At 42.5% G+C, this 12,714-nt stretch overlaps 1 pseudogene; it reads left to right on the top strand.

Moving 5' to 3' along the window:
* The first annotated feature begins 485 nt into the window (after positions 1-485).
* LOC140917231 (vomeronasal type-2 receptor 1-like) lies at positions 486-7,598 on the top strand (annotated as a pseudogene).
* The last annotated feature ends 5,116 nt before the right edge of the window (positions 7,599-12,714 follow it).

The following is a 12,714-nucleotide window of genomic DNA, read 5'->3' as shown; positions in this document are numbered from 1 at the left end:
TTAATATAAGATGATGTAGGTGAGAACAAAGTGTCACTGGAAAATGACTTATCAGAAAAAAGTGGCTGGTTCTCAGTCAGTTTGGCTCTGAGGGTGATGGAGTGACTACAAAATAAGGACCTGATCCTGTAGTCATTACTCAGCTGAATGGTCAGTGATTTCAATAGGATAACCAAGATAATGAGACTACTCATATGAGTAAGGGCTGCAGGGTTAGACCCTCCAGGATAATTCAGTTACTGTTCATTTTGGAGCTGATCCTGGGAGGTGCTGAGTACCTTCTAGGAAGTTTCTGAACACTCTCCAATCAGATCAACTTTTACAGGATCAGATTGCAACAAAACCCATTAATTTTCAGGGAAAACCATGCACTCAGAAAATGTGTTGCTTTGCTTTTAGGAAAGACACAAGAAGTGTGTTTTGTGTGGAAGTGCTTTTGGCAAATGTGTTCAACACTGACAAGTACTTTGTCTCTGCAGGTTTAACTTCCGAGGTTTCCGTTGGGCCAGAGCCATGATACATGACATCCAGGAGGTTAACAATAGGCTAGATATTCTACCAAATATAACACTGGGTTATCACATCTATGATACCTGCTTTACAACATCCAAAACTGTTGAAGAGACTTTGGCATACCTGACTGGACAAAATGAAACAATGCCCAACTTCAGATGCAGTGCTGGTGCACCTCTCGTAGCAGTCATTGGAGCCAGTGGATCAACATTGACTGTTGCTTCTTCAAGAATCGTAGGGCTCTATTATTTCCCTGAGGTAACTGAAGGTGGTATTTGTTTAAAATCTAAATATAATGAGCAATATACCAATATTTGAGAGACAAAGTGGGTGAGGTAATATCTGTTATTGGACCAACTTCTGGTGATAAATGAGACAAGCTTTCAAGCTACATAGGGCTCTTCTTCAGGCCTGAGAAAGGTGCTCAGAGTGCCACAGTTAAACACAAGGTGGAATTTCCCAGACCTGAAGAAGAGCTCTGCGTGAGCTCACAAGCTTGTCTCCTTCACCAACGGAAGTTGGTCCAATAGAGAAGTTATTTCCTCACCCAACTTGTCTCTCTGAGTTAAGACACCATTCAAGGTGAAGTGGCCAGTCAATACCTTGAATGGTCTTCACTTTCAGTGGTCTGACACATTGTAAGAACTTTTCACCATTTTACTTGCTACAAAACAGGTGTAACTGGCTACTGGAGGACCACTGCTGTCTAGGCGAATCCTTGGCTGGCTCATAGTCACCCAGTAGTTCATACACTGTTTCCTTCCCAGCAGACAGTGCAGGGACCATGGCTGGGCAAAGAGTGGTGTGATCAAGGCTCCTCTGAATGCTGGTGACCCCGGCTCCTGATAATTACATTGTCATTGCTAGGCTTCAGAGTGCACACCCAGGACTAGGAGCATTCACACTTCTCTCAGCACTATTGTTTCAAACTGTCTGTATTGCATTGGTTTACACTTGGTTTACCTTTTGAAAATTTTCACCATAACCATAAAGGCTTGTTATTTAGTTTTATTTGAAATGAAAATTTAGGTTCTGGAATACACATACACAGCAACATAGAAATAATCTCTAATGATGCAGCAGTTTATGAGGCTGCATAGTCACATTATACACTGGGCCCTGGCTATGGTGAACATTGCCCTATAAATACCAAAGGTCGCTAAATAAAAGAAAGTGAAAAACAAAGCAGCAACTGGGCCAGTAATCCTTGCCTCAATACTTTTTTTTTGTAGGTTGGTTATGCGTCCTCCTGCTCAGTTCCCTTCCTTTCTGTGCACTATACCGAATGATAACCATCAGTCACTGGCTATGGCAGAACTTGTTCGACAGTTTGGTTGGGTATGGATAGGAACAATAGCAGCAGATGATGACTATGGAAAATACGGAATAAAGTATTTTAAACAAAATGTAGAGAAATCTGGAATCTGCATTGCTTTCTCTGAGACCATTCCAAAAATATATTCCAGGAGAAAAATACTAGCAGTTGTGGAAGCTATAAAAAAATCCACAGCAAATATCATTGTAGTGTGTTCCTCTGATATTGACCTCAGTCCCTTAATGGATGAAATTGCACACAGTAACATTACTGGCAAAACCTGGATTGCAAGTGAGGCCTGGGTTACATCAGCACTAATTGCTAAACCTGAATATTTTTCATTCCTGGGTAGAACCATTGGTTTTGGAGTATGGCGAGGTGAGATACCAGGATTAAAAGATTTTCAGCTTGATGTGCATCCAGATAATGATGCTAGTGATGATTTGACTATTGAGTTCTGGCAGACTGTTTTCAATTGCACTTGGCCTAACAGCAGCGTACCTTATAATACAGATTTTAGAATAAATGTAACAGGTCGAGAGAGAGGAGTACATCCTGTTTCTGATCAGCTCTGTACTGGAAAGGAGAAACTGGAGGACATAAAAAATACCTACCTGGATGTTTCAGAGCTCAGAATAACATATAATGTCTATAATGCTGCGTTCACTGTGGCCCATGCCCTTAACAATTTAGACACCTGAGTAGAAGGAAACGGACCATTTCCAAAAAAAGTCCTGTGCAGTTATATATGATTTTGAGCCCTGGCAGGTAAGCATTGCTTTTCCCTATCATAATTTTACATAATGAATTAAATAAAGAACTTCAATGTGGTGTCTGCAATTGCGTTTAACTTTCTTTTAATTTTTAAAAGTGTATCTGTAAAGAAAACAAATTCAATATTAATAGCAGAAAAATTAAATAATAAAATGAGGAACAGGTAAATTTGAAATATATGCTGAAACCAAGTGATGAGTTATGATTTTCACTAAATGAGCCTGATTCAGATTTTGCTTACACCTGTGTAAACCAGGTGGTAGGATGGTATTGTGGTTAGGGCCTCTACCCTAAGAGTCAGGAGACCTGGCTTCAGTTCCTTGCCCAGCCACAGACTTCCTGTGTGACCTTGGGCTAGTCAGTCACCTATATGAGTTAATAATAACACTTCCCTATCCCACAGGGATGATGTGAGGTGCTCAGGTATTATTATTTGTATCACCATAGAACTAGAAGCCCCAGTCATGGACCAGGATCCCATTGTGCAAGGTGCTGTACAAACACAGAAAAAAAAGATAGTCCCTTCCCTAAAGAGCTTACAATCAGGGGTCAGACAAAAGATCAATGGATACAGACAGACCGATAGGGGAGTACAAGGAAACGATGAGACAATATTGGTGAGCATGATAGGCTGTAAGTAGATAACAGAGTGGAGTTATGCTGGTATGAAATCAGAATCAGCTCCTTTGAACATAGGTCGTTGTTAGCTGAGACTGTGTTTATTATGTTGTCCGTGCACATTTTGTGATGTCTTTTCCTTGCTTTCAAGTTCTGGGGTTTTGTAAATGATGTGAGAGGTAACTGCCCTAGGCCAGAGTCTGACACTCTTACACTGATTTCATGGGGACTACTTGAGGAGTAAGGTTCTACCCAGCGTGAGTAAGGGTGGCAGAAAATGGCACAATGTTACCACTTGGACACACCAGATATAGAAGGTACACGTTCACATTCAGAGGGAATGAAGCAGATCCTTAGCTATGTAAATTTGTCACAGGCCCATTTAAATTAATGGGTTTAGGATAATTTACACTAGATGAGGATCTGCCCCAATACATGTCAGATGAACTTAAGACGCCATTATTTTACTCAGAGAGTGGTGAATGCTGTAAGTGAAATGAACTTCCATCTGAGGTGGTCACATCAAGTAGTATTAATGGAGATGAGCAGAAGTACACAGAAGTTTTACTACGTAGAATTTAATGAGTTAAAAGGAGTTTGGTAGCGTAATAAGCAGCAAGCAGCCCATCCTTTTGGGGACACAGAAGGGGATTTTTCATTAGTCATGCTTTTCTTCCCATGGGAGGGATTACTTGACCACTTCTCTGGCATAAGATTATATGTACATATATTTTAAAACTTATGATATTTTAAGTTTTTAAAGTCTTTGAGGCAATTCTAGACATGACAGGTCCATGTCCTACTTCAGATCCTTCCCAACTATGTAACCAGTATACATAACTCTGTAAATTAATTTGACAGTCACTTTTTCCCCATTTTATAGTTAATGTACTATCTGAAGAATGTTAAATTTACAACCTTTGACAGGTTTCAGAGTAGCAGTAAAGATAGATGACAATGGAGATGTGTATGTGACATATGACATTATAAACTGGCAGTTGAATGGGACTGGAGAAATCTCCTTTGTGAAGATTGGAATCTATAATGATATAAAAGATGGGCACGAGATGAAGATATATAATAACGACTCCATATTCTGGAACACTCCAATATTAAAAGTTAGTAATCTTTGCATCTTTTCTTCTTAACATACCTCTGTGACTGCTGAGACTGGTGTTATGCAAACTAATTTTTTTTACTGTTACTTTGCCTGCTGTTATCCCACCTCCTAGTCATTTCCCTACCTCTGTTTGTCTGTTTATTTAATTGCTGTGTAAAGTCAAAATACTAGACTGTAAAATCTCTGTGGCAGGGACTGTAATTTGTTTTGTGTGCACAGAGTATAGGTACAAATGGGGCTCTTATCCCTAATTATGGTCAGTAGGCACTTCCGCGATAGAAATACATAATAATAATAATGATTAATAAAAGACAGTGCAAACTAGCCTATGACTACTTTGTGTTGGCCCTATCATGAAGTCCTTACTCACTGACTTAGTGGAAGTGTTGCCTGAGTAAGGACTGCAGGTTTTGGCCCCCTAGAAAGCTTTTTTGAACATTTTTCAACGTGTTTGACGTCACATATTTAATACACAAATATATCTGTTTGTCCAAATGCATACATTATATCTTTGTTTAGAAATCAACCTTATTTCTAGAAACCAGCCTGTCTGATTGTGTACAGAGCTGTAGAACTTACTGTACAGGATATTATTTTCATTTAAAATACGACCTGTTTCTTCTTTATAAAAATGTATTATTTTACCCTTTGGGTGACATTTGCTTCCTTTCTCCGTAATGGATAATTTTTTTTTTTTTTGCATTTTTAATGTTCCAGCAGCACATTAATTATTTAATACACACTGCTGTAGTTTAGTCTGGCCAGCACATCTGGTGGAAAAATAACAAAAATACATTTGATCTGGAGCACAAAGCTGAGCTCTTAAGTTTTAGGGATGGAGAAAAGATGACAAGGTTCCAGTGTAGACTGTAATAAATGAACTTTTTTGGGAGCCCAGACTTGCACATGGGGAATGATCCATTTTAGCTACATATTTATATACCTAATACATTTATCTGTAGAAGAAATAGATTTGACATTGTATTCTGTTCTTTTTAGCCTCCCCGTTGTGTGTGTACTGAAAACTGCTAACCTGGTACTAGAAAGGGGATCTGACATGGGGTGCCTGCCTGCTGTTTTGTCTGTATTCCATGGGCAGATGGAGAGATAAGTAATGAAACAGGGACAGCACAAAAGCATCCTGTAAGAATACATAGGGATAGACAGATCACTGATTTCATCTGGATAATATAATAGTAAAGGCCTGGATCACTCAGATCTATATGAGATAAAATTAGAGTTACCATAGTTCTCTTTCAGATACAGTAGAATTTTTGTAACCGGCAAACTCAGGGCTTCATAAAATCTCTCTCTGTCTATGGTATTTCTAGAACACCTTTCACCATTGTATTGAGGTACTTATACCTAAACACTCCAATTCAGCATGAAAATATTTCTGAAAACTCAAAATTTTTCACAAAACTGAAATTCAGTTTCCCAGGCAGCTCTATTTTAAATACCAGCTGTTAATTCATAGATTACAGAGCCAGAAGTGACCATTTTGATCATCTAATCTGATCTCCTAGGCCACAGGACTTCTGAATTAATTCCTGGTTGAATTAGAGTAATCTTTTAGAAAAGCATCCAGTCTGATTTTAAAATGGCCAGTGATGGAGAATCTACCACAACCCTTGGTAAGTTGTTCCAATGGTTAATTATCTTCACTGTTAAAAATTTGCACCCTATTTTGAGTCTGAAATTCTCTAGCTTCAACTTCGAGCCATCGGATCTTGTTATATCTTGTTATATAGACTGAAGAGCCCACCGTTACCAAATTTCTGTTCCCCATATAGGTACTTAGAGTGTGATCAAGTCACTGTAACCTTCTCTTTGGGTAGCTAAAGAGATTGAGCTTTTTGAGTCTTTCACTATAAAGTATGTTTACCAATCATTTTATCAGTCTCATGGCACTTCTCTGAACCCTCTATAATTCTTCAACTATTAGGAATATGTCAACTTGAAGAATGCTATTCAAATGACATAGCATGCCTTATACCTGCTATTTTCAATTAATTAAATGCATTGGCTAAATTTTATCCCCAGCAGCTATCCTACGTAAGTGGGGTGAGATTCCATTAGCAGGCAGAATCCATCTGGTCAAACTTCTTAGTGGTTCACTGGACTGGAAAAAGCTTTATTTTGTATCTCCCCCGGCCAGGAAAACACACATCTGTAGCAAACTTGGTAATGAGAGTCTTTTTCAAACAGATACATTTAACAGTCCATGCCTAAATCAATTTAAAATTCTATTTTATGTATTTAACAGATGCAAGAGAATGCTTTCCATGTCCTGATGATCACTAGTCCAGTACACTCAAGAATGAATGTGTGCTAACGGAGGTGGAGTTTCTGGCTTATGATGAAGCTTTAGGGACCACACTGGTAGATCTCTATCTATTTGGAGCTTGTATTGTCCTTTCTGTGACCATTGTTTATAGGATGCATAGGGACACTGCTCTTGTGAAAGCCAATGACCGAGAGCTGAGCTTTCTCATTCAGCTATCTCTTGTCATTACTTTGTTAACTTCCTTCCTCTTTGTTGGTAAACCAGAAGGATGGTCGTGTCAGATCCGCCAAGTGACTCTTGCCTAGGGGTTTTCTCTTTTCTTGTCCTGTATACTGGGAAAAACTGTTGCACTCCTGTTAATGTATAGACGCAGCAAGTTGAAGGCTGCGGAGAAGCATGACCATCTATCCATGCAATCTCTTCATCAAAAACTTCTTGTGCTAATCTCTGTGGTAATTGAAGTGTGTGTTTGCACGGCCTATCTCACATGTATACCTCCATATGTGTGCAAAAATATGGAATTCCAAAATGTAACGATAATTCTTGAGTGTAATCAAGGCTCCATAGAATTTTTATGTACTTTGTTTGGGTTTGATGTATTTTTTACTGTATTATGCTTCATCACTGCCTTCATAGCTCACAAGTTACCAGATAATTTCAATGAAGCTAAATTTATCACTTTTGGGATGCTGGTATTCTTCTGGATTTCTTTTGTTCCCGCCTATTTAAGCACAAGAGGGAAATTCAAAGTAGCTGTTGAGATATTTGCAATTTTGGCATCAAGCTTTGGTTTGCTTGGTTGCATATTTCTGCCAAAATGTTACATTATTTTATTGAAGCCAGAAAGAAATACAGAAGAAATAATCTCGGGCAAAGCTACTACTAATGACAAGAGCGCACCACCCACCTCAGCCTCATACACCAGGGAGATTAGCAACAGTACCCTCTCCACAATGGTACTTGATGAGTAGTAGTAGGTATTTTTAGTTCTTGCTCTTCAGCATTTACAGTGATGATGTGTTTTATCTTCCTCAGTATTGACAGACAACTCCAGTAGATTCTCATGTATCATCAGATTGCCATTATTTCCAGTGGAAGTTATGGATTCTGGTTCTCGGGGGACATTGCAAAGATGACACAAACAAATTCTCACCATATTATATGTGCTGAGAAAATAATGCAGGTCATCACGGGGGAGCTTTTATGGTTGGATTTTTGCTTTTCTGCTAAATAAATAGGGGTTTGTGTGGGGTGAGAGAGATGGAATGAGAGAAGATATGTTCTTGTGGGATATTAAATGCTTGTCTTTAGGGCTGTGTGAAACCTACTCGCTCTGATTATGTATTTCAGCAAACTTTGCCTTTAGGTATGGTTGCCAACTTCCTAATTGCAGAAAACCGAACACCATTGCCCCGCCCCTTCTCCAAAGCCCTGCAACTGCTCACTCCACCCCACCTCCCTCTGTTGCTCGCTCTTCCCCACCCTCGCTCACTCACTCATTTTCACCAGGTTGGGGCAGGGGGTTGGGGTGCGGGGTGGGTGAGGGCTCTGGCTGGGGGTAAGGGCTCTGGGGTCGGGCTGGGGGTGAGGGGTTTGGGGTGCAGGAGGGGACTCCGGACAGGGGACAAGGGGTTCGGAGGGCAGGAGGGGGCTTAGGGCTGGGGTCGGAGGTTGGGGCGTGGGAGGGTGTTCAGGGTGCAGACTCAGGTGGCTCCCAGGAAGTGGCGACATGTCTCTTCAGCTCCATGCACTGCCCCCACCCCACAGGCGCCCCCCCTACGGCTCCCATTGACCATGGTTCCTCGCCAATGGGAGCTTCGGAGCCAGCGCTCGGGGTGGGAGCAGTGCGCAGAGCCCCCATGGCCACCCTTATGCCAAGGAGCTGGAGGGACATGCCGGCTACTTCCTGGGAGCCACACAGAGCTGGGTAGGGTACTGCCAGCCCCGCACCAACCGGACTTTTATCGGCCCAGTCACCAGAGCCGCCAACATCCCTTTTTGACCAGGTTTTCCGGTCGAAAACCAGAAACCTGGCAATCCTACCTATAGGTTTGGTTTACACAGGTTTGGGACAATCAGCATTGATCTTAAATTTTGGCTTCATTTAAAAAATTTACCAAAGGGTCAGATAAATCTGTGCAAACATGCTGAACTTTATCAGTTCAATTTAGAAACTAACAAAACTCACTTGGATTCCCCTTCCAACATTACTTCCCTTCCCCTATCAGGCTGTAGGCTCCTCTCTTTCCTTTAGTTGTCTTCCAGCATTAGAAGCCCAGTGGCCTTCTGTTCCTCTGATGTGTTCAGGGGATTTGCACTTTTCCTTAATCTCGCTTTTCCTAGCCATGTAGGGTTTGTTTTCCATCTCATTTAATTTTCGGGACAGGAGAAGGGATGGTGATTCCTTCCACACAACTTTGTGTTTCCCAGCAGATCTGTGTCTCAGTTGCCAGAGAATTAAAGGGCTACTAGTAAAATAGTAGCCATGGGACCTGTCAAGGTTCCTCCCCCACTCTGAACTCTAGGGTACAGATGTGGGGACCTGCATGAAAAACCTCCTAAGCTTATCTTTACCAGCTTAGGTCAAAACTTCCCCAAGGTACAAAATATTACCCCCGTTATCCTTGGAATGGCCGCTACCACCACCAAACTAATACTGGTTACTGGGGAAGAGCTGTTTGGACGCGTCCTTCCCCCCAAAATACTTCCCAAAACCTTGCACCCCACTTCCTGGACAAGGTTTGGTAAAAAGCCTCACCAATTTGCCTAGGTGACTACAGACCCAGACCCTTGGATCTTAAGAACAATGAACAATCCTCCCAACACTTGCACTCCCCCTTTCCTGGGAAATGTTGGATAAAAAGCCTCACCAATTTGCATAGGTGACCACAGACCCAAACCCTTGGATCTGAGAACAATGAAAAAGCATTCAGTGTTTTACAAGAAGACTTTTAATAAAAAATAGAAGTAAATAGAAATAAAGAAATCCCCCCTGTAAAATCAGGATGGTAGATATCTTACAGGGTAATTAGATTCAAAAACATAGAGAACCCCTCTAGGCAAAACCTTAAGTTACAAAAAAGATACACAGACAGAAATAGTTATTCTATTCAGCACAATTCTTTTCTCAGCCATTTAAAGAAATCATAATCTAACACATACCTAGCTAGATTACTTACTAAAAGTTCTAAGACTCCATTCCTGTTCTGTCCCTGGCCAAGACGACTACAGACAGACACAGACCCTTTGTTTTTCTCCCTCCTCCCAGCTTTTGAAAGTATCTTGCCTCCTCATTGGTCATTTTGGTCAGGTGCCAGCGAGGTTACCTTTAGCTTCTTAACCCTTTACAGGTGAGAGGAGCTTTCCCCTGGCCAGGAGGGATTTCAAAGAGGTTTACCCTTCCCTTTATATTTATGACACGCCCCCCAAATCTCAGCTAGGGTGAAACACTGGCTGGGATTTCTTCCTGGAGCTCTAGGAAAACAGAGTTAATAAGACACATGCATCTCTAAATATACTACCAAGTACATAAAGACTAACAATATTTTCCACATCTCAAGGACGATTTTAACCAGTTGATTCTGGGAAACTTTCACGGGAGAGTGCATCAGCCACTTTGTTAGAAGCTCCTGAGATGTGTTGGATGTCGAAATCAAAATCTTGGAGAGCTAAACTCCACCGAAGAAGTTTTTTGTTAGTTTCTTTGACGGTGTGAAGCCACTTTAGTGCAGCATGGTCGGTTTGCAGGTGGAAACGCCGTCCCCAAACATATGGGCGTAGCTTTTCCAGAGCGTAGACAATGGCATAACATTCTTTTTCAGTGACTGACCAGTTGCTTTCCCTCTCAGACAGTTTTTTGCTGAGAAACACTACAGGGTGGAATTCTTGATCAGGTCCTTTCTGCATTAAAACTGCTCCCACACCACGCTCGGATGCATCTGTGGTTACTAGGAACGGTTTGTCAAAGTCTGGGGACCTTAGTACAGGGTCAGACATGAGTGTCGCTTTAAGCTTGTTAAAGGCCTTCTGACACTTTCCGGTCCACTGAACAGCATTTGGCTGTTTCTTTTTGGTTAGGTCTGTCAGTGGGGCAGCGATTTGGCTGTAGTGCGGTACAAATCGTCTGTAATAACCGGCCAAGCCTAAGAAGGATTGAACCTGTTTCTTTGACTTTGGGACAGGCCACTTTTGGATAGCATCCACTTTGGCCTGTAGGGGGCTGATAGTTCCTTGACCCACCTGGTGTCCAAGGTAAGTCACTCTGTTTAGGCCTATTTGACACTTCTTAGCCTTAACAGTTAGTCCTGCCTCCCTTATGCGCTCCAGGACTTTTTGTAGATGTTCCAGGTGGTCTGCCCAGGAATCCGAAAATATGGCCACATCGTCAAGGTAGGCGACTGCATATTCTCCTAATCCCGCTAGGAGACCATCTACAAGTCTTTGGAAAGTGGCGGGTGCATTTCGCAGCCCGAAAGGGAGTACATTAAATTCATACAGCCCGAGATGTGTGATGAAGGCTGACCTTTCCTTGGCAGATTCATCTAGCGGTACCTGCCAGTACCCCTTGGTTAAGTCCAAGGTAGAGATGAACTGGGCCCGTCCCAGTTTCTCTAATAGTTCATCAGTGCGTGGCATTGGATAGTTGTCTGGGCGAGTTACAGCATTTAGCTTACGGTAGTCCACGCAAAAACGTATTTCCCCATCTGGTTTGGGGACTAGAACCACTGGAGATGCCCATGCACTTTCAGAGGGGCGGATTACACCCATCTGTAACATATCCTGGATCTCCCGTTCTATAGCAGTTTTAGCTTGAGGAGACACCCGGTAAGGGTGGACCCTAATTGGGTGAGCATTACCTGTGTCAATGGAGTGGTATGCCCGTTCAGTCAGTCCTGGGGTGGCTGAGAACGTTGGCGCGTAGCTAGTGCACAGCTCCTGGATCTGCTGTCGCTGCATACGCCCAAGGGTCATGGAGAGGTTCACCTCTTCCACACCACCAGCACATTTCCCTTCGTAATAGACACCTTCAGGCCACTCAGTGTCGTCTCCTCCCTGGGCTGTAAACTGACAAACCTTTAATTCTCTGGAATAAAAGGGCTTTAGAGAATTAATATGATACACCTTAGGCTTTCGGTTGGAGGTGGGGAATGCTATGAGATAATTAACAGCTCCCAGGCGCTCCTGGACCACGAATGGCCCTTCCCACGATGCTTCCATTTTATGGGCCTGGAGCGCCTTTAAGACCATGACCTGGTCTCCTACTTTGAAGGAACGCTCTCTGGCATGTTTATCATACCAGGCTTTTTGCTCTTTTTGAGCATCCTGTAAGTTTTCTCTAGCAAGGGCTAAAGAGGTTCGGAGGGTGTTTTGTAGGTTGGTTACAAAGTCCAGAATGTTAGTTCCTGGAGAAGGTGTAAATCCCTCCCATTGCTGCTTCACCAACTGCAATGGCCCCTTAACCTCACGGCCATATACAAGTTCAAATGGGGAAAACCCTAAACTGGGATGTGGTACAGCTCTGTAGGCAAAGAGCAACTGCTGCAATACTAGGTCCCAATCATTGGAGTGCTCATTTACGAATTTACGTATCATGGCCCCCAAAGTTCCATTAAACTTCTCCACCATGCCATTTGTTTGCTGATGGTAAGGAGTGGCAACCAAGTGATTTACCCCATGAGCTTCCCAAAGGTTTTTCATAGTTCCTGCCAGGAAATTAGTCCCTGCATCTGTGAGGATGTCGGAGGGCCAACCTACCCTGGCAAAAATGTCTGCTAGTGCCTGGCACACACTTTTAGCCCTGGTGTTGCTTAGAGCTACTGCTTCCGGCCATCGGGTGGCAAAATCCATGAAAGTCAGTATGTACTGCTTTCCTCTGGGTGTCTTTTTCGGAAAAGGACCCAGAATATCCACAGCTACTCGCTGAAATGGAACTTCAAAGATGGGGAGTGGCTGGAGAGGAGCTTTGACCTGGTCTTGGGGTTTTCCCACTCTTTGGCACACCTCACAAGACTGGACATAGGTAGAAACATCCTTGCCCATTCCCTCCCAGTGGAATGACCCCCCCAAACGGTCTTTGGTCCTGTTCAC

The sequence above is a fragment of the Lepidochelys kempii genome, chromosome 9, assembly GCF_965140265.1.
Source record: "Lepidochelys kempii isolate rLepKem1 chromosome 9, rLepKem1.hap2, whole genome shotgun sequence".
Classification (NCBI taxonomy): domain Eukaryota; kingdom Metazoa; phylum Chordata; order Testudines; family Cheloniidae; genus Lepidochelys; species Lepidochelys kempii.
The sequence above is the reverse complement of the archived record's forward strand: the minus strand, read 5'-3'. Positions and strand labels throughout refer to the sequence as shown.